The sequence below is a fragment of the Martes martes genome, assembly GCF_963455335.1.
Source record: "Martes martes genome assembly, chromosome: 9".
Taxonomy (NCBI): domain Eukaryota; kingdom Metazoa; phylum Chordata; class Mammalia; order Carnivora; family Mustelidae; genus Martes; species Martes martes.
In genome coordinates, this window is record NC_137896.1 from 67645406 (window position 1) to 67673202 (window position 27797).

Below are 27797 nucleotides of genomic sequence, written 5' to 3' on the forward strand. Positions count from 1 at the left end.
CACCACTGATAGGATAGCAGTGTGTGCAGAAACTTAAATGTTCATGCATTGGTTCATGAAGAAAGGTTTGAATTCAGTGTACAGTACAGCTTATTTAAGAGTTGTACAAAAGGGGCGCCTGCATGGCTCAGTTGGTTAAGCATCTGCCTTCAGCTCAGGTCATGATCTCAAGGTCGTGGAATCAAGCCCCACATAGGGCTCCCTGCTCAGCAGAGAGTCTGCTTCTCCCTCTCCCTCTGCCTGCCACTCCCCTTGCTTGTGCGCTCTCTCTCTCTCTCTCTCTGGGTCAAATAAATAAATAAAATCTTTTTAAAAAATTAAAAAAGAAAAAAAGAGTTGTACGAAAGTTGAATATCCCGAAGTCAAGGACAGCCTAGATATACCGAGAAACAGAAGCACTGAAGAATAACACTTGCGACACAAGAATATGTAATGTCTAAGAATAGCACTGGCCACATATGACAGAGTTTTAAGGAGGTATGCATGAAGGAGATCAGTTTAAAGTACTGAAGCATACCTTCTGTAAAATGTTTATTGGGAATGAAGAAAATACATCCTGAAAGTACAGATTAATTGGTTAAGCACAGGACTTTGTACGTAGTAGGCACTCAATAAATATTAGCTTTAACCTATGTGCACCAAAGATAATTTAGTCTACCCAAAACCACCGAGGAATTTACTATAATGGCCAGGCCACTGACAAAATGTCTCTGTAATGTAGCAAATTTGATCAAACGGCCAGGCATCTCCCTCATCCAGGCTTTTGTTCCCCAGAAAACAGAAGTCTGAGCCCTCCTGTTGACCATGATTGTTACTGTTTTTGGTTGGCTTTTTCAAAACACTAATTAACTTGAAGGATTTTTGTCTTAGCAAACAAATGCTCCTCCAGCACCAGCAACCTCTGCAGGATTAATGTCTTTGCAGAGAAGCTTTATATTGGCAAGAATTTACATTGTCAGCTCCAGGCACAGGGCCTGCATTGTAAGCACCAATATTTTTGGTGTAGCAGTTCACGCTCCTACGTTACAGGAGTTTATTTTCCCCCTTTTACTCACCGTGGCATCGAACTGCTTCTTCTCCAATAATGCACTATGTTAATGTAACAACAAAGTCACACTATGCTGTTGTTGGGTATTACTATTGTTTGCTGGAGGGCGGGGAGTGGAGGGGATTGTCTTTTAACAAAAAGAGAAAGTGGAAAGGACCCACCCTCAGATACTTGGAAAACCAAAAACTTAACCTATGACTCTAAGAAAAATGTGGAAAAGACAAATTGGCAGCTGAATTAATCTCATTCTCCTAAGAACTATGGAGGAAGAACACACATTTCATCTGGAGTTAACACAGTTATTGGACAGGAAAGATTTACTCTTCTCTTTAGGAAAATATGATAATGAAGACCAGGGATGTAATTCTTCACTTCACAGAAGAATTTACCACCGTGTTTGTATGTAATGGGGGAGGTTTCTGTATAATAAAGGAATTGAGCCTGACTATCTCAGAAGTGGAAGCAGATATATCAGGCATGCTGTCTCCAGTTGGATTTTAAAAAGCTTTCAACTTTTCAGGAACCACCCATTATCTAAAGCAAGATGCCTTTTGTAAGTTTTTGGAGAGACAATACACAGTATGCATCAGACATTCTGTCTTTAGTTTTCCTGGACTGACGATGAGAATACAGCTTTTGAAACTTCCCTGGGCGGTATTCCGGGCTACTTTTGTGGCTGTACTATAGTGAGATCCTTTGACTTTCAAGTGTCTTGAATTTTCTGGGTGGAGTTTTAACACAGTATCACCAGTCTTTTCTGGTCCACTAGGCTAGCACAGAGCTAATAATCAGGACACTGATAATGATAATGATAATCAATAGTTAAGGCTTACAAAGCACTTAGAATAGCACAGAATAAATCTTCCTTCAGTAAGCCTTAACTATTCTTACAACACAAGATCTCCTCTGATATCTTCTAGTCTAGTCTATTTCATTTTTAAAAAATGCTGATCCTAGCCTATTAAATTGATTTCATTACCCATTAATGGGTGGCAATTTACAGTATAAAACCTATGAAGTTGAACCCCATGAAATTGCTGGTTTTATACATCAGAAAGGCTTAAATATCAGCAATTTCATATAACTGAATCAAATAGACATCTATGTCTGCTTTGTTTAGCTTTATTGTCTCGAATGGACAATGACAACAAGCTAGTGAATGTGTACATACAAGTGATTCTTCAAGTTCCCAGGCATGGACCCACGTGTGTTATGCACACACACACATACACACATGCACCAGGGGAAGGAGTGTCCTTGACATATAAGAGTGTTCAGTAGGGGCGCCTGGGTGGCTCAGTGGATTAAGCCGCTGCCTTCGGCTCAGGTCATGATCTCAGGGTCCTGGGATCGAGCCCCGCATCGGGCTCTCTGCTCAGCGGGGAGCCTGCTTCCCCTTCTCTCTCTGCCTGCCTCTCTGCCTACTTGTGATCTCTCTATCTGTCAAATAAATAAATAAAATCTTAAAAAAAAAAAAAAAAAAAAAAAAAAAAAGAGTGTTCAGTATTCAGGTCCCTATATTTAGAAGTTTACTTTGTGAAGCAAAAGTGATCAAAATACATAAAATGATCAAAACACTAATAAAGTGACCACTTATAAAATTCGTCCCTACTCCAAACACCCTTCCTCTTTTACTGGTAATGTCTATTTCATACTAGTTTTTGGGGGGGGGGTCAGTTTCTCATTCACTGTTAGATATGTACTTAAAAACACACTGCAAATATATGGAAATTAATTACAAAGTAAAGTGGCAAGTCTTAACAGAGGAAGATAAAGAACTTCATCAAATGAAAGAAAGTGAAAAAGGAGTACTTGAACCACCTGCAAAGGCAATGGCAGAGTTATCACAAGTAACAATTGATTAAATACACAGAATGAGCCTTTTGAAACATGAAAGGCCCTTGGTACACTCCTAAGGAATGAAATAAAATGAGCTACAGATACACACAACGACACGATGGATCTCAAAATACATTATGCTCAGTGAAAGAAACCATATACTATATGAATCCATTTATTTGCAATTCTAGAGTGCAAAAAACCTAGCTTATGGTGGTAGAAACGAGACCCATGATTGCCTGGGGAGGGACTACTGACTGGGAACGTGCACAAAGGAGCTTTCTGGGGTGATGGAAATGTTCTGTCTTGATATGAGTTCCCAAATCCAGTTGAATGGTATACTTAAGATGTGAGCAGTTTATTACTTGCAAAGTGTATCTCAATAAATAAATATTGTTTATTTATTTATGGCATACTAAGGTGGGCAGAAAAAGTGACAAAGCCTCAAATATTTTTGCAAAAGATAACACTTTTTTATGGCCATATCACAAAAGTCAAAGAGGATTTTGTTCTAAATAGGAATTGGTCTAAGGTATACCATATCATTAAACAATATTGTCAGAAAAATTATACAACTCCCCAAATACGGAACACTTGGTTCATTCTTTACTCTAAGAATCATAATTGTAATTATTAACCATATTTTGTGAAGTATACATTAAAATATTCTTATAATTTTTATTTCTCTTTTTAAAGGTCAATTATCAATCAAATTTTGGTCCACATTTTAAGTGGACTCATTTTAAAATTCATTCATCCCACAAGTTTTTATGGAGAGCTTATTGTTTGCCCTAGCATGGTTCTAAGAACAAAAGGGACAAGGATCCCTACCCCTATGTATATTCTCACAGGGAAACAAGCAACACACAATAAAGTCATAAAATAAGAAAACGAAGAAGAATGAGGGAGACCAGCTAGAGCTAAAACCTGGAGATGAGAGCATGCTTGGAATGCTCAAGAGACAGCAGGGAGGCCAGCGAAGCTGGTGCAGAGAGAGCTGCTGGGGGGAGCAGGAGAGAGGAGGGAGCGGGACAAGGGCTGGATCATAGGAGGTATTTTGAAATTTTCCTGATATGGTTCTTCATACTTCTTACCCAATTATTTTTGGTATGGGGTCCTGTGTGTGTGTGAGAGAGAGAGAGAGAAAGAGAGAGAGAATTTCGTTCTGACTCTGGATGTATTTCCCTGGCTGTCCTGCTGTCACCTCTGAGTAGTATGTCCAGAACAGAACTCCCCCACCATTCAGAGCCACACTCCTGTGATCCCTGTCTCAGTTGAGGGGATAAACCTCTACCCAATGCATCAAGCTAGAAACCCAAGTCGTTTTTGTTTCTTCTTTCCTCTCATGACCCCAAATCTTACCAATTCTACCTCACAAGCTCTTGAATTCACTTTATGCCTTCTTCTCTATCCCCATGATCTCCGCGACCATCTCCCACCCAGGCTCCTGCAAAAATCTCCTTCCAGCCCTCCACTTCCAGTCCATCCTCTCCCGGCTATCAGACCAATCTCTCTCAAACTTAAGTAAGTCCGATTTCTTAACTCCCCTGCTTAAAACCTTTTGGTGGCTGCCCACCAGCCACAGAATAAAGCCCTTGCTCATTAGGGGGGCTCATGGTCCCCTCTTCAAACTCTCACACCCCTCTCTGGTCTTATCTCCAACCCCCCACACTCTGGCCACCCCTGACATCTTACCATCACCAGGACACACCTTGTATTTTCATACCTTTATAAATGCTATTTCTAAATCTTGAAATGCTTTCCCTCACTCCTGCGATCTTTGAAGATCGCAGACTCCAGGTTACTCCACCATGATTCCCTCCCCCTGACCTTCTCAGGCATTTAGCCCATTCTCCCTCTGTGCCTCCAGCACAGGCACACAGGGCTCTGGGTTTGATCTGACAATTACGAATGCAACTGCATCCCCCGGATATCCTCGTCTGCTAAAACAGGGCTCCAGCCTCTTCTTACCTCCAAACTGCCTCACTACATGTTGCTACCAGACCATATCTGTGCTTCTAGTTCTCCCTGGAAGCTCGAACACAGCCAGAGTCAAGTCCAGCCAATGCCAGTAAGGTCTGAGGGTTTTTTTATTCCACTTTTCTTGCTACAAAGAGTACAGTCCTCCCATGAGTACCACCGTGTATGTGTAGGGTGACAGAACTGGGACTGGAACCAGTTTCCAAGTTGTGAGTTCTACATGCCATTCCTCTCCCCATGCAGACGTAGCTTTCTGTTTATGGATACATTTATGCACATTTAAAGTTAAAAAAAACCCGTAAGCTGGAGCACCTGGGTGGCTCAGTGGGTTAAAACCTCTGCCTTTGGCTCAGGTGATGATCCCAGGGTCCTGGGATGGAGGCTCTCTGCTCAGCGGGGAGCCTGCTTCCCCTCCTCGCCAACACCCTCCCCCCCCCCACTTGTGATCTCCGTTTGTCAAATAAATAAATTTAAAAAAAAAATTTTAAAAACCCTTAATCTATATGTACTACATAGCTACCTCTACATATATACTCATGCATCCTAAAACTAATTTATACCTTATATATGTACATATCCACATACACAAAACAAAAGTCCATCCTGGGAAGGGTGTTCCACATGACAAGATGTCTGCCATCACGTATAGATCTGGATATCATGGCATACATACATAACTGTATATTTATGGCTAAATGTATATACCAGAAATAATTTTCAGAGCTCAATAGCTACTCCTAATCAAGGACTAACATAACTAGATACATAAGTACAAGTTTAGAGTTTCAGTACGAATCGATCATCTAAAAATTTCCAATCACGCTCTCTCGAGTCACCCAGTCCCCAAAAGGAAGTCACTTCTCAGACAAATGGTGTGTCTGTCTCCCTGCTGACACAGAGAGTTTAATTGTCTCAGCACACTCATGTCCCCTGCTCAGCTCCTCTCTATGCATGGGTGACAGCCATGCATCAGTGAGGAGATCCCTTGCTTGTTTTCCCTGGGGTGTTGGGAGATGAGGGTTTGTGCTGAGCGCTGAACCAGTGCCCTTCAAGGCTTCAGGGTCCGGGAGGGAGGTGGGGGAGGGGGCCAGCGACCTAAGGCGGCTCCTCCCCCCTCCATTTCTGCTGCTGTCAGAGAGCTTCCTGGCTTCCTTTTGTGATCAGCCGGTCTTGGAAAGGCTGCGGCAGATGGCTAATTACCATAATGCGCAGAGCTTTTGAGGGTCCTGGGTGCAAACCCAGGCGTGACCAAGCCAAGAGCAGCTGCATCTAACACAGCATGTGGAGCCAACATTAGGCTTTACCCACACACCCATTCTGACCTTTCCAATGGGAAGGCTGATGGCACGGTTCAGAACAGATGGCCAAGAGAAACTCGAGGGAAAAGCCCTCCCGACCAGCTGTAGTGTCCCTTTTCCAGCCTCCTAGCCTAACAGCTCAGAGCTGACATGAAGCTCATTATCCCCATTGTACCTTTCTCATGGCATGATTCTCTGGGCAAGCACAAACCCTGGTAGTTCCGTTCTTAGCAGTCCTAGCTATCGGGAAATTTGGTTTTTTAAAGGGAATGATGCTTCAAGCACTTTGGGTCTGTCACACACCCTGCCTGGTTTCTACCTTTGGCTAACATCTTTCTCCAGAGGTAAACTTCAGGACTTCCACTCACTGATTTAGCCCTATCTGCTCACTAGAACCGTTCCTGAACTTGGAGGGTTATAAGAAGCTCTTGCCCGAACTCAGGATTTAACATCATATCATACTATCTACTCTTCTGGTCTTGACCTTGAATGTTCAGAACTGGGGAATATATATATATACACACACACACACACGTATATATACATATGTATATACGTATATATACGTGTATGTATATATATGTGTATATATGTGTGTATGTATATATATGTGTGTGTATGTATATATATGTGTATATATATGTGTATGTATATATGTGTGTGTGTGTATATATATATATATAAAATAAATAAAAGAAAAGAATGAATAAAAATGTTTAGAAAATCAGGATTTTTCTTCAAGGTGGGATCAAATTTTGCTTACGAAAACTGCATGACATTAGTGTGGGGCAGGGGGTGGGTAAAATGACAAAGGAGACCCTACACTACATGTGTAAGGACCAAAGTCATAAATCAAATTAACAAACTGTTAAACAAACTGTGTTATACTCACCTAACTTGACAAATATTCCTTTTTAACAACCTGGAAGGTCAGATTTGAATTTGGACTTCCTGGACTCCTCAGAATTCTGAATCAGAACCAGTATTCTGTAGAGAGCTGGACCCCAACCCTGGCTCCTGGCCCATGAACCATCTCAACCTCCTGGTCTTTCTTCCTACCCCAATTCCAACCCACATGGAGGGAGCCTTTGGCACACTTTATGACAACCCTCCTGCCTTCACAGCCAAGTTCAAAACACAAGGCCCACAGCTAACGTAAAGGACATATGGCCATAAAGCCTAAAATATTTACTGTCTCATCCAGAAGGTAGGAAGGAGGGCAAATGCGGGGTAGGTGTGTCTCCTTGGCTAACTGGGTACCTCATACTATGTCGGGGAGGGTAGGGAGCAAAGACTCCTTTGAAGCACAGTGTCCAGAGGGGCCTGGGGCCCCTTCTATCTGGGTCTAAGAATGATACTGCTTCTGGGAAGCCTTTTTTTTTTTTTTAAAGATTTTATTCATTTGATAGACACAGCAAGAGAGGGAACACAAGCAGGCAGGGGGACTGGGAGAGGGAGAATCAGGCTCCCCGCTGAGCAGGGAGCCGGATGTGGGGCTCGAACCCAGGACCCTGGGATCACGACCCTAGCCAAAGGCAGACATCCAACAACTGAGCCACCCAGGGGCCCCAAGGGGGAAGCCTCTTGTGGTAAAAATATATCTCATACTCTGAGGACATAAAAAATTAATAGGAATTTGGGTGTCAGAGAGTAGAGAAGGGAGGGGGTTGAGCTATGTGCCAGAGCAGCAAAGAACTTTTAAAAACAGGGATGATACGTTGTTTTACTGTAAGTTTTGTGCGCTGTAGCAATATAAACCCCTCACCACTCCAAATCTTCAGTAACATCTGCTAGTCACACAACAACCTTGTATGACTTGGTGGTGACCTGTGTGTGTGTCGGCGGTGGGGGGGAGATAGGACTCAAGGAAAAGGGCTAATTGGAAGTCTGGGCCTATGTAGTCATAAAGGCAGCATGTATGGAGTGGCAAAATGATCCCCAAACTATTAGTTCTGCAGAAGTGGGAGATGAGAATGAAAACTGACCAGAAACTTGCCCTTAGGGCTTTTCCAGAAAATTTGAGGAAGACACTGAGCTTTAAAGAAATTGCAGAATGAGTCAATCTTGCACAGCTCTAAAGGGAAGGGTGACCCCAGGAACAGTATACATTTTTATAACCGCATAATAAAAGTATGACTTTCTAATATACATAATTAACATATTTGACATATTTTAAAGTACAGATCCTTTTTAAAATACATCTTTTTTGATGACCCATCTCATACTCTGATCCTCTCCATCCATCGTGCTTTTCCATCTTTCCCCACCAGGGTCTTGATACCAGATGATCTTTGTATCTCTGAGAATCATGATTTTACCCTTCTCTGAAAATTACTTCTACCACAGGGGACAACTCACTTCGGAACTGGAGTGAAGGTTTTTCTTACAGGGAACCAATGTTCTCTGCCCTCCACACTGCACACACAGACTGCAGTCCAACTCCAGACAGCCTGTGTGGACTCTTACCCCATGTCCCCAGCCTCATCATCCTCAAAGATCCTTTGCACTGTTGTGGGCTCCTCCTTTATTTCTGGCCTATAGACGTTCCCCTTTCTCACTTTCAAAGTCAGCTACACAATTGACTAGCATTTCTCATGTTTGGGTTGAAGAAGGGGGACTTCAGCGTCAGCTCAGTCCCCCATCTTTGATTAGTAGTCTATTCAATTGTATATTTCAAATGCTCACAAATTCCATCTTAAAGAAAAAAAAAAGTGGAAAAAGCAACATGCATAAACAATAAATGGAAATCGTAATAGCACTATTTATAGCAGTGCAAAATTGGAAGGCATCCAAATGCCTACTAATGGGGTAATAGATAACCTATGAAATTAACTCAACGGTATATTTTGCAGTCATTTTAAGTGGTAATTATAAAGGTCATTTAACAACATAGGTAAGTGTTTTAGTGGGAAAAAAAAAGCACCTAAGTTATCTGTATATAACGATTACAGTTATATAAAGAAAGACATACAAAAAGGCCTATAAGGAAATATCCTAAAACAATAATTTTAGGGTTATAGGATTTTGAGTTTACAAATTACTATAATAATTTAATGAAGTAAAGTTATTAAAATGTAATTAATTTAATTTTTAAAACTATTAAAAGGTTTATAAGAAATCGTCTGGAGATGCTAAGCAAATTTAGAAAAACAGGTTTCGCTTACTAACAGCTTTACAAATTAAAAATGTGCACCCTATTTACATGTTTTTATATAATTTTTAATCATTAATGGATTTTAATGAAAACATCATTGATGAATTTGCTTTCATTAAAACAAAGAAATAAAATTATAATAATAAATTCTTGTTTTGGTATAAATAAAATATTTAAAATTAAAATAATGGAGTTTTACTACACCCACTTTTTAAATTTTCCAATTTTTTTTTCAATTACTCTAGTGTTCTGGTGTAAAATCAACCATTAAAATAAATACATAGGAATGAATACAGAGGCGCACATTTTTCCTTTTGCCCCTGGCTCCAATATGAATTGGCTTGGCACTATGGGATCCTGTCTTTTAAAAATTTATATTTAAAATTTATATTTAAAAATATAAAATTTTTTTATATTTTTGCACTTACTTTGATTTTTAAAAGTAGTATTTACTTTGATTACTGAGTTTTAGGAGCTCCCTTAATTTTGTATCAGAAATTTATTTTCCTCACTCTAGTTTTAGCCCTGAATCACAGAAGTCCAGGATCCACTGTGGTAAAATGAACTTTTCAGAGTTGAGTTGGGGAATACAAGTATGAAAAGGTACCCTTTCAATTAGACTGGGAGTGGAGAGGAAGAGACTCTGGAAACATTTGCACATTAATAAAATCTCACTTTGTCACATGTTTACTAGGTTCCAAGTAAGGGCTTATTAAGCAAAAGACTCCAGAGATTAAAGAAAAAAGTTTGAAAACCACTGATTCAAAAAGGAAATTAATGGGAGAGCTGGGACTGGAACCCAGGAATCTTAATTGATATTAGCAAAAACTGTGAAAAAAAAATATCCCTGTACAAGAGCCACTATAACTATAACTAACATCATCTCTATTGACCCTCCCTTATTCCACTTCCCATTCCCCAGCCCTGAGTAAAAGTCAACTCTGCAAAGATTTTTCATATGAAAGCTGTATAGCTCAGAAGTCAACGCCAGATTCAGAAAATACTTAACACCTGGGAATCAATCAATCTTTCTTTCTTTCTTTCAATTTTATTTATTTGAGAGAGAGAGAGACAGAGATAGCAACAAAGAGCACAAGTGAGGAGTAGAGGAAGATCCAAGCTCCCCACAGGGAGCCCCACATGGAGCTCCATCCCAGGACCCTGGGATCATGACCAGGGCTGAAGGCAGATGCTTAACTGACTAAGACACCTAGGTGCCCCAAGAATCTTTCAACCCTAAGAAAAAATAAAAAGAATGCTGCTCTCTTTTAACCCTAGTAAAGGAAAGCAGAGTAAAATGCAGTAGTGATTTCATAAAAGGCATCCAAGCTGGCAAAGAAGAATTCAAACTCTCACTCTTTGCAGATGATATGCTACTTTATATGGAAACCCAAAAGACTCCACCCCCAAACTGCTAGAACTCATACTGAAATTCAGTAAAGTGGCAGGATAAAAATCAATTCACAGAAATCAGTTCCATTTCTGTACACCACCAACAAGACAGAAGAAAGAGAAATTAAGGACTTGGTCCCATTTACAATCGCACCCAAAACCATAAGACACCTAGGAATAAATCTAACCAAAGAGGCAAAGAATCTGCACTCAGAAAACTATAGAGTACTTATGAAGGAAATGGAAGAAGACACAAAGAAATGGAAAAACATTCCACTCTCATGGAATAGAAGAACAAATATTGTGAAAATGTCTATGCTACCTAGAGCAGTCTACACGTTTAATGCAATCTCTATCAAAATACCATCAACTTTTCTCACAGAAATGGAACAAATAATCTTAAAATTTTATGGAACCAGAAAAAGACCCCGAATTGCCAGAGGAACATTGACAAAGCAAAGCAAAGCTGGTAGCATCACAATTCTGGACTTCAAGCTCTATTAGCTGTAATCATTAAGACATTATGGTACTGGCACAAAAACAAACATATACATAGATCAATGGAACAGAACAGAGAGCCCAGAAATGGACCCTCGACACTATGGTCAACTAATCTTTGACAAAGCAGGAAAGAATATCCAATGGAAAAAAGACAGTCTATTCAACAAATGGTGCTGGGAAAATTGAACATCCACATGCAGAAGAATGAAACTGGAACATTTCCTCATACCACACACAAAAATAGACTAAAAATGGAGGAAAGTCCTCAATGTGAGACAGGAATCCATCAAAATCTTTGAGGAGAACACAGGCAGCAACCTCTTTGACCTCAGCCACAGCAATTTCTTCCTAGACACATCGCCAAAGGCAAGGGAAGCAAGGGCAAAAATGAACTATTGGGACTTCATCAAGATCAAAAACTTTTGCACAGCAAAGGAAACAGTTAACAAAACCAAAAGACAACTGACAGAATGGAAGAAGATATTTACAAATGACCTATCAGATAGAGGGCTAGTATCCAAAATCTATAAAGAACTTATCAAACTCAATACCCAAAGAAAAATAATCCAATCAAGAAATGGGCAGAAGACATGAACAGACATTTCTGCAAAGAAGACATCCAGATGGCTAATAGACACATGAAAAAGTGCTCCACATCACTCAGCATCAGGGAAATACAAATCAAAACCACAATGAGATACCCCCTCACACCAGTCAGAATAGCTAAAATTAACAAGTCAGGAAATGACAGATGTTGGTGAGGATGTGGAGAAAGGGGAACCCTCCTACACTGTTGGTGGGAATGCAAGCTGGAGCAGCCACTCTGGAAAACAGTAGGGAGGTTCCTCAAGAAGTTGAAAATAGAGCTACCCTAAGACCCAGCAATTGCACTACTGGGTATTTACCCCAAAGATACAAATGTAGTGATCTGAAGGGGCATGGGCACCCCAATGTTTATAGCAGCAATGTTCACAATAGCCAAACTAAGCAAAGACCTTAGATATCCATTGACAGATGAATGAATAAAGAAGATGTGGTGTGTATATATGTATATATATGTGTGTGTGTGCGTGTGCGCACGCACACACGCACACACACACACACAGGAATATTATGCAGCCATCAAAAAATGAAATCTTGCCATTTGCAATGACCTAGATGGAACTAGAGGGTATTATGTTAAGCAAAATAAGTCCATCAGGGAGGGACAATTATCATATGATTTCACTGATATGAGGAATTTGGGAAACAAGACAGAGGATCATAGGAGAAGGGAGAGAAAAATGAAACAAGATAAAACCAGAGAGGGAGAAAAACCTTAAGAGACTCTTGGTCTCAGGGGAAACCTGGGGGTTGCTGGAGTGGAGGCAGGTGGGAGGGATGGGGTGGTTGGGTGATGGACATTGGGGAAGGTATGTACTATGGTGAGTGCTGTGATTTGTGTAAGACTGATGAATCACAGACCTGTACTCCTGAAACAAATAATATATTACATGCTAATTAAAAAATAAAATGAAGTAGTGATTTCAGTGGATGCTGCTATTCGATATCTATTTATTCCAATCCTATTTGTAGTCTTAAGTATCCATCCTTCCCCATTCTTTTTTAAAAATTATTATTATTGAAGGGTTTTTTTTTTTTTTAAGATTTTATTTATTTATTTGACAGAGAGAGAGAGACACAGTGAGAGAGTGAATACAAGCAGGGGAAGTGGGAGAGGAGAAGCAGGCTTCCTGCTAAGCAGGGAGCTGGATGCGGGGCTCATGACCTGAGCCGAAGGCAGACGCTTAACGACTGAGTCACCCAGGTGCCCCAAGATTTTTTTTTTTTAAAGTAATCCCTATACCCCTTTAGGGCTTGAACTCACAACTCTGAGATCAAGAGTCATAGGCTGCACCAAGTGAGCAAGCCAGGTGCCCCTGTCTTTCCCCACTCTTGGAGGCCTTCCCCCAACTCCTTTCAATGTCAGAGGTCAAACTGGTGAGTGTATCCTATTCACTTCCTGGTGTGGTCACAAGACCCAGCCAGAGCCAATGAAAAAAAAAACAAGGCTTTTGCTAGGACTTCTGGGAAACAAAAACTAGCTCTCCTAGGAGGGACTTAAATCTGAGGAAAATGTGATCTGGAGTTGCTTCAGCCCTCATTTGACTATAAACCACATTATGTTTTAAATTGCCATAAAAGGATATTATGTTTTAAATTAAAACCAACCTGGAGGAGTGCTGACTTGAGAGAGAGTAAGAGAGGAACCAAGTCCTGGTGACATATTAAGCCCCCACACTGATGCATCTCCAGTGGCAGCATTAAGCAGAATTTTTCAGTCACTAGTCAAAGCTTTCCTTTTTTGCCTCAGTCGGTTTGTAATCCAAAGAGATATAACTGATACGACTGGCATGACTTTGAGTTTCTTAAATAAAGGATTGGTCCAGTTGGGAGTATTTTTTTGAACTTTGTTCTATGTTTATTTTCTTTTATTTTATAAATGTTCAAAATTAAAGAATAGTTGATATTCATGCTGTTATTTTCACTACTAGTTCATAGTTTTACTTATTTAAAGATTATTTATTTTAGGAGGCCCTGGGTGGCTCAGTTGGTTAAGCCTCTGCCTTTAGCTCAGGTCATGATCCCAGGGTCCTGGGATTAAGCCCTGCATTTGGCTCTGGCTCAGTGGGGAGCCCGCTTCTCAACTTCTCCCTCTGCCTGCAGTTCCCCCTGCTTATGCTCTCTCTCTGTCAAATAAATAAAAATCTTTTAAAAAATTATTTATTTTAGAGTGTGAGTGCTTGGGTGAGTGGTGGGAGGGGCAGAGGGAAAGAATCTCAAGAGGACTCCTTGCTGACCCCAGAGGGCAAGGCAAGGCTCAATCCCCGGACCCTGAGATCATGAGCTGAGCTGAAATTAAGAGTCAGATGCCCAACTGACTGAACCACCCAGGTGTCCCAGAATTTCATAGTTTTAACAGAAAAAGAATAGATGAGTAAACCATGTACCAGATTACCAGAGATTTGGCTATTTGCACCCACGGAAAGCCTAATCCATTGACCTTCTTTATGTAATAAGCCCCAAAATATCTTCCTTCCAAAATCAGGTGAATTCTCTTCCCGAAGAAGATGCACTTAACTGAAAAGTAGCTGGAGAAATAGCAATGGGTTAAAAAATCAAGTAATTCTGAAAAAAAAAAATTCAGGTAACTCTAAAGAAGGCAGGAAAAATAAAAGGAAATTTAAAAGGTGGGAGAGGCAGGAGGGGAGGCTTGCAGGTCAAACCAGAGGTTCTTTCATTTCTCCAGGCTAAGGCCAGAGTTGGTCCTGGGGAGCCTGTTGGGAGAATCCACCTGGCCCAATTATGGGAAGAAGAAAGAGTCTGGACTTAAACCAGGCATCCTCTGAGCCACCATGAGAGCCTCGTCCCTTCAAATTCTGTAACTCCCAGTTCAAACTCCTCTTTTGAACTGCAGCTACTCTTGGAAAAGGTAACCCATTAAAACACCATGTAAAAGGGTTTATCAGATGTCTTCCGGCCTGTCGGAAAGAACCTAACAATATGCCCGGGAAACAGTGAACATAAAGGTTGGGTGGAGAAGGAAAGACAGTGTGAAAGGGAAAATTGTAGGCCCCAGAGACAAGTTTATTGACTTCCGTTTTGCTGATGACCAGCTCTGGCTATGGTACCGTGGCACCATTCAGGAGTTCAGAGACAGGCTCCACCCAGCCGAGAGCTGTTGGCTTGGCTGTAATGTATGTATAATGCCATGTAATGACTGGTTGGGGTTAATCAAATATAATGCCCAACCCAGACCTATTAAATTTCACCACAAAAGAGGCCTTAATCAGTCTTTTATCAGCTTGGTGCTCTGGCCTAAGAAGACTGCTTTTGTTTGCCCATATAAGAGACAATGGGAGAGCCAGGGTCAGCGTGCTCTCTGGAGTACAACAAGTGAATTGTCCACAAACAACAGATCATTCAAGGCCATGGCAGAGGAAAGGCAGGAGAAGCTGCATGAATCTACAAAAGTGCTCACTGTTAATGGTCATGGCCCCGAGTGTTTAAATTCAGGCCACATTCCCGCTGGAGCTTCCAAAATATAGGCAGGACAGGAACAAAAAGACTCCAGTGTGCTCCATGTAAGTCTATCTGGCTTTGGCCCTCTGGGGGACATTCTTGTTTGCTACTTGCTGAAAAGGGAAAGGAAAACTGACATTTGGTTCTCTCACTAAGTAAAGCCCAGATCTCCTGGAGCTTTGATGTACTTCATGGGCTAGGGATGAAAGTGATGAGTATAGGTTCTATGCCAGACTGCACCTGTCCCACTGCCCAAGCACTCTTGGGCTGTGGGAGGAGAAGAGAGACAAGAGGCTGTGAAGAGGGGAAAGAAAAGAGGGTGATCTTCCCTGACCCTGATGAGGGAATGACATTTAAGCTACCTAATTCAATCTTATTCAGCAAATATTTTGATACTTTCTCGGAGGCAGGCTAAGACACACCCAGGTATAGAAACACACCAATTAAAAATCTACTTTTTTGTTTAGAATTGGAGAATGTTAAAGCTGGAAGGGTCTCAGATCATCTCTCTTTATATTGCTGCGGTCTTCAAAAGATGGCATAGGCTTAAACAATGCTAAGAACAGCTCTATCCCATAGGAATAACCTCAAATTTTGGGATATCATCACAGAGCTGTTGTGGGAACGTGTTAAGTCACTGAGAGAAGAAAGATTGAGACTTATTGATCTTGTCTGACCCAGGCATCTTACTGGTGAGGATATAGAAGTTTCAAGAAACAATGTGGCTTGTTGAAGGCCACTTAGTTACTTAGCAACAGAGAGGGGATTAGAACCCACACCTTCCAGTACTGGACTCAGTCCACTATACCACAAATTCTCACCGCTCAGGCTTCCTGGAAGATGCATGTCCTGAAGACCTTGAGCAAATCACTGACTATCTTGGATCTAGCCATCCTCACTCATAGATCACCCACTAGCTACCAAATCTTTTGTGCCCATCGCTTCTGGTTTTCCGAGTTTAGATTTTATGAATCAAGATTTTCCCTTCTGTTCCAGATGAACTTTGCTTGGGGCTGGGAGTAGGAGAAAGAAGAAAGGATAAAGGATGGCAGTAAGGGAAAAAGAGTAAACCTTCCTCATAGGAACCTGTGGTCCCTGAGTTCCAGACTAGTGTGAAGGCAGGTGCAGCTGCTGCCTAATTTGGTCTTGCTCAGAGCTGTATTCAAATATGTTTAGGGGCTGATTGATAGGGGAACATTCCTGTGACCAAGTGGGAGAAAGAGCTGGGAGTGATTCTATTTATGGAAGGTTTACTAGATGTATGCCTCTGAGGACAAAATGAGTAGTGCCCTATCTAGATGGCCATTAGGGGTGGGATGGAAGAGAAATAAGAAAGGGACCAGGGAAAAATGAAAGTCATTCTGTGAACTGTGAAGGGTGCCAGTAGTCAGTAGTCTTTCGCCATTTTCATTTGTAATCTGGGGTGGCTGACCCGTACTTTGAAATGGTTCAGCTTCCCTAAAGATATTCTGAGCTGTAATTGCAGATTTCCATTTTAGGTTCTTGTTCTCTCCCAATCTGCTCTAGACAATCAATTCGAAATCCTTTCTCAGACAATGTACAAAATGCCTTTGCTCAGTTGATAAAGGATCTGAGGTGTGGCCATGTGGGTTTATCAAATTTTTTTCTGCCTGTAATGGGAGTGGTTTTGGCAACGCACTTATTAACTAATAAATTAGATCAACAATTTGAGCTGGTGGGGCTTGGTGACATACCTCCTTTGATAACAACTTCTTTATAAATTATATTAATTATGACTTTGCCTTACATTGCAGTAATGGAACTAGAAGCTTTCTATTTTCTCTCAGGCTTCAATAGTAATGCTGCCTTGGGTTCTTTACTTATGCTCCCAGCAATTAAGTGCTATCTCAAAACATAAACACAATTTCCTCTTCTTAAAATCATTATGCAAGGAGTGTCATGTGAAAGCTGCTGTTACTTAAAACATGATCTTGTATAATAAATAAAGGGGAGCTCTCCTATTTATAAGACTAGCATGGAGCTGTTATTAAAAATCTTAATAGAGAAAACTATGCTATCCATTCTCTTTTCCTTTTTTTTTCCTTCCTCCTTCCAAAAACTATTATAGAGTCCTTCTCTTTGGATTTTTTTAATTGAAGAGGAGGAAGATAAACAAATCTTTTGTTTTGACTGTGGTTAAACTATGGACTATAGAAAACATAGAAATAAAAATAATTGTCACATGCACATCTCCGTACACATCGAATAGTGAGCTGTCAGAGTTTATACCGCAACTGTGGCTCTCAGTTCTATTCTCTTTATCTCAACCCGTCAGGATGGCTCTTCCTCTTTATAGGAAAGAATGCTGACCCTGGAGTCAGATGACTGGCTTTAAGTTCGTTAGGCTGAACCGTAGGAAATTGGAAATTGCTGTTCGTATACACCAAAGATGGCTAAATATTGTCAATTTCACAGGGGTCGGCCTAATAGCTTCTCTTTGGTCAACCTTCAGTCACTGTGAGAATAACAGATAATGTATTATACATACATATATACTTCATATATACATATAAAATATAAAAATACAAAATACATATATAAAAATACAGATTTATAAATACAGATTTATATTCCTGCATAGAATATAAATTTGTACTTATAGTCCCATATATTATATATTATACTATATATTATATTCTCATGTAATATAGGAATATAAAATATGCATGCAAATGTAAAGGTGTATATAAAATATACATTTATCTATATAAATATATATATTTTTAGAGGGGTGGGGGAGGGGCAGAGACAGAGAGAGAAAATCTCAAGCAGGCTCCATGCCCAGCGCAGAGCCCAACACGGGGCTCGATCTCACAACCCTAAGATCATGACTTGAGCCAAAATCAAGAGTTGGACGCTTGACTGACTGAGCCACCTAGGCACCCCACAGATAACGCATTTTAAATGCCTTACTTATTACATGATGCTTAGTATGTCCACCATATATGGTGACAAATAGGAATTATAAGAGGCAGCAATAGTGGCATTTCATTTCAGGTCTGTTCGTCAAGCCTGATCTGAGACGCTCCTCTTCATTCAGCTGCTGCTTTTGCAGTGAGTGAGGGCAGGTCTCAGTTCCGTGGGGCAGATAGCTGCCAGGTGGTATGATGTATGGAGGAATGTAGCAGTAAACCCACAGTGCAGGGAAGCCTGGAGGAGGAGGTTGTGAACTTTTGGTGATAAAGGGGGTAGGGATGAGCCTTTCCTCAGGAGAGAGATGCCTCATCAGGGTGGGCTGAAACAGAGACAGCTTGGTGGGGAATGTTCCAGACTGTGTGTCCAGAGACCTTTGGGCTGTTGGGAGTGAGAGAGAAAGAGCACACTGCCATCAGAAGAGGTAGGGGAGATTGATAGGGCCCACAGGGTAGAGTTAGGTTTTGCAGGACCTGGAGCTTGGGGGACCCTTTTTGCAAAACTGAATATAAAATGGCCATATAAACATACTCACAGGAGCCTCCCAGGACCTGAATGTGGGGAGCCTTGACCTTTCAGCTTCATTATCTTCTCAGAACATCTGCCCTAGCAGGGCCACACTGTGAGGGCCTCGTCAAAGAGCAGGGGCCGACAATGGGCAGCTACTACAGGATCTGCAGCAAGAAAGTGACATCATCAGATCTGCTATTTAGGAAAACACCCTTAGGGCTGTCTGGAAGATGGATCAGAGGAGTTGCGTCAGACAGCTGAGAAACCAGTTAGGAAGCTGTTTTCATAATCCAGAGAGCCAAGAGTCTGAGCAGAATTCATGAAGAAGGAATTGACCAAGCCTCACTAAGCAAAAGTCACTGGGAGAGTCACCCCAGAAGGCCTGGTCTCCCTGTCCCTGAGTCCACACAGAACAGAAAGCAGACACTTTCAAAATGAGTTTTTCCACCCAAGAAGGTCTTGAATTAGTCACAGGATCAGAAGCCTGTCACCCACACACCCATGGTCAGCTTTGGCATTGTCAGACTCACTGATGCCTACTTATTCCTTGCCTCTGCCCTGCCCTGTCACATGCTTAGGTTCTGCCTCAGTTTCCTTTTCTTAAAAACTTTTTAATTTTAAGTAGGCTCTACCCCCAACGTGGGGCTTGAACTCATGACCCTAAGATCAAGAGTCACATGCTCCACCGACTGAACCAGCCAGGTCCCCCTCGGTTTCCTTTTTGGTAGATTATTTCTGTCCTGGGTTCAGAGTCTGACCCTGAATTCTGGAACACTTTACCAGGTTCTGTTAACTACTTAATTCCTGCAGTGTCCTTCCTATTCCCCCAAACTCTGGGTTGACCCATGTATTCCAAACACTCCATACTCCTAGGAAAACTGATATTCATTTTGTTTATCCTTTGAAATGCTACACCTGGGTCTGCTTCTCAGTGGTCCTTTTCTGGCTACTTCCTTCTGTTCCCCCCAAACCAATGACTGACTCTTCTCCTATATACCTGGCATGTATCTTTATTATTGCATGTATAATGCTCTATCATATTTATTTGTGTGTCCTTGAGATACTGTTATTTCTCCAGTAGGTCACAGTGTCCCTACCAGATAGTAAACATTTAATAAGTGTTGAACCAATGACTTGAACTGAATTCACTACTTTCCACTTTTAATAACGCCACACAATAATAACTCAGCCAGGAGCTAGCTGTGACTACCTTCTAAGGACTGCAGTAGTTCAGTCTACGTGACTTGTGTACTGTCTGCACTTTTTATTTCAAGGTCTCTACTATTCACCTAGAATCAAGCCTAAGTTAGTCAGATCATCCCCTCCCCCACCTACATTGCATAGGGCACCCTCCGACAGCCAGGCTCAATTTCTTCTGACCAATTCTTGCTCAGTCCTCACTTCTTTCTATCCTGACCCTGAAGTGAAGGGCTCAAGATACATTGTGACCTCTCTGGCCATGCTGTTTGGACAATAGGGGAATACTTAGTCTGAAAGCAGGGGGCTAGACTATACCTATAAGGTAACCCAGTGGGAAAAGTTTTAACCACAGGGATTGTCTTAGTCAGTGTGGGCTGCTAGAATAAACTACTATAGACTGGGTAGCTTTTATAAACAATAGAAGTTTACTTCTCACAGTTCTGGAGACTGGAATTCTGAGATCAAGGTGCCAACATGGATGAATTCTGGAGAGTGCCCACTTCCTGGTGGAAGTGGAACCACTGTGTCCCCACATGGAACCACTATGTCTCCACATGGTGGAGGTGGTGAGGGAGCTCTCTGGTGTCTCCTCTATAAGGACACTAATCCCATTCATGACCTTATTACCTCCCCTAATCACCTTCCTAATATTGTTGGGGGTTAGGATTTCAACACATGAAGTTGAGGGGAGCAAAAACATTCAGTCTATAGCAGGGATCTGTATGGGCCAGTAAGACTGATACAAGATGATATACAAGGAGATATAATGAAGATTATCACTTCCGGGAGCCTTCCCTCAGTAGCAGAGCTGGTTGTCCCTTCTAAAAGACCTCCTCCTCTAACTTTAAAGAACTGCAAAGAGGTCTAAGAGTTTACCAAATTGACAGGCTAACAGATTATCTTGACACAGTTTCATGGATGCTGGTAGAAGACTCTGCGCCAGAGACAAAGGACCGTATTGCCCACAGCACAGCAAGTAGCATGAGCTTTAGCACATTGACATTGGCTTCCATTGCTCCCTAGTGCCCTGGGAACAATGCAGATGGGCCCAAATGGATGCCTGTGGGCTGTGTTACAGTAGAGGAACTCTGAACACAGGGAAACCAAATCCTTTATAGTGGGCAGTAAACATGCCTGCTCTTTGCTCTATAGGGAGACAACATCTTTGTTATACTGTTTTATACTTTGTATACTATTGTATACTGTTATATACGTCTTTAGACGGAGGCATCATGTCTGTCTTCCATGGCTATTTGTTACACAAACATCTTTGAAAAGATATTTTGAACGAATGGGTAGTCAGTACTTCACTCACAAGATGTGCAGAAATGCAAGATACTTAATGGGGAATTGTCTTGAAAGCAAATGAGTAGTCCCAGTCCATCCACATGCAGGTATGGGCATGTTTATTCCTTAGGTAACACCAACTTTATTTGAACAATCCTTATTCCTCTCCCGTGCTCTAATCACACATCTGCTCCAACTGAACATTCATCTAGATATCTGCAGTACTTACATTTAAAATGTCTACAACTAGATACATCTTCCTCCACTAACTTTCTGGTTTTATTACTACCATTTTCCTGGCTCAAACCCTACAAGACATTTTTAAAATTCCATTTTCTTCCTTATCACTCATAACTAATCAATCACAAAGTTCAATCAGTTCTTCTTTGAAATTTATACTGTTTCTTCCTGGCCATTTATACTGTCATTAGTTTAGTCCAGAATTTTAGATCATTCCTAGACTGCTCAAGAAATGTCCTAACTAGCTTTCTAGATTCCTATTCTCCTTCTTGACACTTCTTAATCCTCTTAAGTCACAGTTTTGATTGTACCACACTCTTCTTAAGAAAGGTTGAGCAACTTTACATAGTCTGTTTGAAAGAAGGCTCTAAACTTCTTCCCCAAACACTCCAGCCCACCCAGTCACCCAGGGCCTTATCTCCTAGTAGGCATGCCTCCTTTCTTTACCTGCCACAGCCACACACCTCCCGCTTTCCTTCCTCCCCTCCCCAACCACCCGTACCTTTGTAGAAGCCTTGATTTCATCTCTTCAAGCTTAAGATCTCTAATTTTAATGGTCTACCCCACACTAATTTCCTTTGTTCAGTTAGATTTATTTAAATATTTAGTTATATTCTGTCATACATGGCTGCTTAATTGTTTTGTCTTATGTACCCATCTAAGTTTTAAGTTCCTGGAGGACAAGAACTATCATTTGCATGTCTTTTATACTACTCAGTATCTCCTTAGCACCGACTTGGGCAAAATGTAGAAACCAGATTCTGTCACTTGCTAGTCATGTGGCTGGGCAGGTAATATCTGTACCTCAATTTCCTCATTTAAAAAAATGAGATACAGGGGTGCCTGGGTGGTTCAGTCAGTTGAGTATCCAACTCTTGGTTTCAGCTCAGGTCATCATCTCAGGGTACTGGGATCAAGCCCATCCTCCTCCTCTCCTCCTCCTCTCTCTCCCCCTCTCCCTCAAATAAATAAATACATCTTTTTTAAGAAAATGAAATATAAACAGTACCTACACCACAGAGTTTTTGGGATAAAATAAATTAGATAATATGGGAAAATCTTAGCAAGTTATCTGGCATATAGGAAGAGCTTAATCAATATTGACCATTATTATTAATCTTACAGTGATGAATGATACATAAATAATGAACAAATGAATGAATGTATGAGATACATGGTCCTCTTTCTTGGGGGACTCCAGTCTAATGAAGGATGATCCCATATGACCTTAAAAAATAGTTATGATTGCATACCAGTGACTCATGGGAGAGACTGGATGGACGATGGGGACAAGCAACTTCCAAGGAACTAACTTAATCATTGAAAACATGGAATCTTCAGAGATAAGAGAGAGCCTGATAAGAGAGAAGAAACAAAATTACAGTCCAGGTGGTTTGCTTGTCTCTTTTCTGTTTCCATGTTTCTCTCTGCCTCTTGCATAAGCCTAAGGCTCTTGAAACAGGTGAGGGCCCTGGAGAAGCAGCAGTGTGGCAACTGGTCAAAGAGTTCCCTGGCTGGGGGTTGGAAACTATTCCAGAGGGGACACATCCTGTCTTTCTCTCAAGGCATCTCTGCCTTCCTAAATCTGCCTCCAGGCAAGCTTGTTAAGAGCTAGTTCTATGGAAAGCTGTCACTGCTCTTCAGAATCACAGTGCTGCTTAATGTTTGTTAGAAGAAGCAAACGTTCACTAATTGGTTGGGCAAAAAGGCAAAAGAATTCTCTCTTAAAGAGTATAACATCTTGAGTCCTCTTCTATTAGCAAATTACAACGATTATCCTTTCAGGCCCTTCCTGTATGTCAAGTACTGTGTTATCTGACAAATAATCTGGTGAAGTAAGTACTACAATATCCACTTTCAAGAAAAGGACCTTTAGGAGCACCTACATTAATTAAGGTTTTTGATCATACAGCTAATAAGTGATGGAGCTTGGATAAAAAAAAACCTAGGCATTCCTGCTTCCAAAAGTCTAGGAGCATGTCCCCTCAACACTAGGGTACAATAGAATCTAAACAAGTCAGGCCTTGGATTCCTACTTAAGAGTGCTTTCATCCACATTCTCCAAACTTCCTTTTGCCATTTACCAGCCATTAACACAACTGTGTAAGTGAGATTATCAAATGCTTTTTGAGAGTGGGTTTTTATAGGCTGAAGGGGGAAGACAGGAGGGGGACACTGAGCCGCTCCGTAGGGGTGAGGGAAGAAACCAGCTGTGTGCAGCTGAAGGCAAATGAAAACAAATTTACTTGTTAACTGAGGGCTAGCTCTCTAAGTAGCAACTAAAATTGTTTTTACATCTATTGCCAGACAGAACTTCTGTTACGGCTCCTCATGTCACCAGTAGGAAAATATGGGTTCCTCCTAGAGCTCTTGATTCTGAATCTGTTACTATACTTTTTAAAAAATAATGCTAATAGATACAATAAAATGGAATCTTAACCACAGTCACTGAGCCATCTTCATGAAAATATTGGCTCTGGAAAAAGGACAGCCTGGTAGGAAACCAAAGACATAGAAATATGCTTTGAGAATCATGTTCCTGGACTAAAACAGATCTTACATTAAGGAAGGTTGGCCGAGGCCAAGGTTCCCAAGGGCAGGAAGCAGAGGGCAGTGGGGCAGGGGGGAGGGGCGAGAAGCCGAGTACCTTATTTTTCTGCAGACTCAGTGGAATAGGGCAGTCAGGGAGGGTGTATGTTGGTTTCTACTACCTCTTCCAAGGGAAAAAGCAGTCCAGATTAGTGTCTCCTCCACAAAAGTAGGAATAGTTTGCCTTAACCAGGAGACTACAGACCCTCCATGGAACTGTAAAGATGTTTTGTTGGCCCATTCCAGTTCCTCTTCCAGAGGGTTTTTCCTGCCCCTGGGTGTCCCAAATCCTACAACTCCTGCCCTGCGCCATCTCTTATTCCCATTGTCTCCACTCCCATTTGATTGAATTAAATAGTTAAATAGACATCTGGTTTTAAATTATGTTTTAAAACTAACTTGAGGGGCGCCTGGGTGGCTCAGTCATTAAGTGTCTGCTTTCAGCTCAGGTCATGATCTCAGGATCCTGGGATGGAGCCCTGCATTGGGCTCCCTGCTCAGCTAGGAGTCTGCTTCTCCCTCTCCCTCTGCCCCTCCTCCTCCATGCTCGCTTGCGCATGCGCACGCTCACACTCTTTCTCTCTCTCTCTCTCACAAAAAAATAAATAAAATCTTTTAAAAAAGAAAGCTAACTTGATGGTTAAGGTAACTTGATGGTTAAGTAACTTAATGGTTAACTTGATGATTAAGAGAGATATTATTTCTGGCTTACATTTTGATAAGTGTCCTCCAAAAAGATATGTTGAAGTCCTAACTCTTGATAACTCTGAATGTGACCTTATTTGGAAATAGAGTCTGCAGATAGAACCAAGTAAAGATGAGATCATACTGGGTTAAAGCAGGCACTGGTGTCCTTAAAAGATGGCTGTGAACAGACATAGACGGATACAGAGAAAAGTCAGTCCTGTGGAGATGAGGCCAGAGACTGGAGTGATGCAACTATAAACCAAGGATTGCCAAGGACGGCAGACAACGACTAGAAGCTAGGAAGAGGCAAGGAAGGATTTTCCTGGAGCCTTCTGAGGGAGCATGTCTCTGCTGGCAGGTTGGTTTTGGACTATTGGCCTTCAGAACTATGAAAGAATAATTTTTTTTTTAAGCCACCCAGTTTGTGATACTTTGTTATAGCAGTCTTAGGAAACTAATACAAGTTCTTTCATATGCATTCATCTTTTTTTCTTTCCTGGTTTTGCTACCTAGTGCATCCCCAGCACTTATCAAAGTTTTTGGCAACATGATCGGAGCTCAATTCATACATGTTGAATGAATGAATGAATTGTTTATGTATGCACACAATTATTATATAAAAGTAAACTTTCTGATCAATATGCCACTTGTAATAGTAGCCTATAAATCTATAAATCCATGCATGTACACTGAATAAATAATAATTATCACATAAAGTTACTTTTATATTAACCTAAGAGTCATACAAATAAACAAAACTAACAACTGAAAAACATTCCTATTAAAAGAGACAAAATGAAGTTATATTTGTTAGTAGGAAAATAGGAATTTTTTTTAAAGATTTTATTTATTTATTTGGCAGAAAGAGATCACAAGTAGGCAGAGAGGCAGGCAGAGAGAGAAGGGGGGAAGCAGGCTCCACACAGAGCAAAGAGCCCAATATGGGGCTCAATCCCAGGACCCCGGGACCATGACCCGAGCTGAAGGCAGAGGCCCCAACCCACCGAGCCACCCAGATGCCCCAAAAATAGGAAAATTTTTTAAAAGGAGTAGCCTGTCTTCTCTTTTCCATATTCTCTCTGAAATTGTCAAAATTGATTAGTCATGCCAATAACATATCATAGTCACTGCCATAGTCAAATCCTCAACTATAGATTCTGGTCTGTGTAGGAGTCAATATTATTCACAAAGAAAGATATGACCCATTATCTGTATATATCTCACTGCTGTCAAGGTGTAGGAGTCACTCTAATTAGTGATACAGATGGATACAGCTTGAATTATGAAATCCTCATCTTTTCCAAATGCTCTTCTTTAGTATCCTTCCTCTCCTCATTGTTGAAATCAACTTATAATCCTACTCTACATAGGGCTAGTTCTGTATTAGCCCCTATGACAGTGTTTTTCAAAGTGCACTCCAGGGATCACCTGCATTAGAACTACCTTTTAAAGCTGGTATAGGGTGCCTGGATGGCTCAGTTGGTTAAGTGTCTGCCTTTGGCTCAGGTCATGATCCCAGGGTCCTGGGATCAAGTCCCACATCAGGCTCCTTACTCAGTGGGGAGCCTGCTTCTCTCTCTGCCTGCCTCTCTCTCTCTCTGACACTTAAGTAAATAAAATCTTTTAAAAAAAAAAGCTAGTATAATTAAAACAGTGTGGTATTGGTGCATGAAGAGACAGATATAGTCTTATCACAGAAGAGAAAGTCTGGAGTTAAACCCAAATCTATATGGAATCTAGAATATGATAAAAGGAGCAATGCAAATATGGGCAATGATAAAAGTAAGGAATAGATTATTTAGTAAAAGGTACTGGGGAAACTGCATAGCTATCCAGAAAAAAAAAATAAGTTGCAACCAAATTCTACATCTTTTTCTAGAATAAATTCTATCGGGATTAAAGATTCAAATATATTCTTTAAAATCCATAAAGATACTATAAAATTATATGGGATAATTTTTCATAATCTCAGAACAGGGAAGGCCTTTTAAATAACATAAAATCCAGAAGTCCCTATGGGCCCCTTGCATAAAACATTAATGAATTCAGTAACAGTTACATTTTTATTAAAAGCTATGCTGCAGAAGCCACCAAAAGGGAAGCCAAAAGATAAAAGGCAAACTGGGGGAAATATCTGCAACTCAGATCCCAACCAGAGGCTTAATTTCTCTAATAGATAAAGAGTTTCTGAAAACCAGTAAAATAAAGATCAAAAGATCCAGCAGAAAAATAGTCAAAGGAAACAAACAGGCTTCACACACACACAAATACAAATGACTCTCAAACATATTCAAGTATGCTCATCCTCCTCTCATGGTAAAAGAATTATAAATTATAACAGCAATGAGATACTTTTTTGACCTATCCTATTGGCAAAGTTAAAAAGTTTGACAGTACAGTTTGTTGGCTAGAGTTTGTGAACAAATGGTACTCATGCTCGTAGGAGTATAAATAAATAGAACTTCTGTGAAGGGCAATTTGGCAATATCTACCCAAATCACAAAATCTCTTACCATTTGGCCCAATAATTCCACTTCTAAGAATGTATCCAGATATAATCACTTATGTGGGAAATGACATGTACACATGGTACTTGTTGCTACACTGTTCAGAGTTGCGAAAAATCAGAAACAACCTGTGTGTCCATCAGCGGTGTACCATTAAATGAATTACGATATTCTCCCACAATGGAATACTACGTGGTCAGTAATAAGAATGAGAAAACCTTATATACTGGTATGGTTACACTCTCAAAGAAACATTGTTAAATGGAAAAAAAAATACAAAACAAGGTGCATGGTATGCTACCATGTGAATGAAAAGGGGAAAATACATATGTCATTTTTGCTTAATATGCATAAAGGAAATATTTCTTTGAAAGATACACAAGAAAAATTGCAGAGTCCTAGATTGTAATCCCTTCCCCAGACCTACTAAGGCAGAATGTGTGCAGGCACTGGTTCTGAAGCTTACTGATATTTGATAAGCACTAACCTTATGGAGGAAAATTTTGAGAAGTACTTGGAGATTTGCTGCCCCAGTTCCAACAGGTAGAATTTTGCCGTTTCTCAAATCT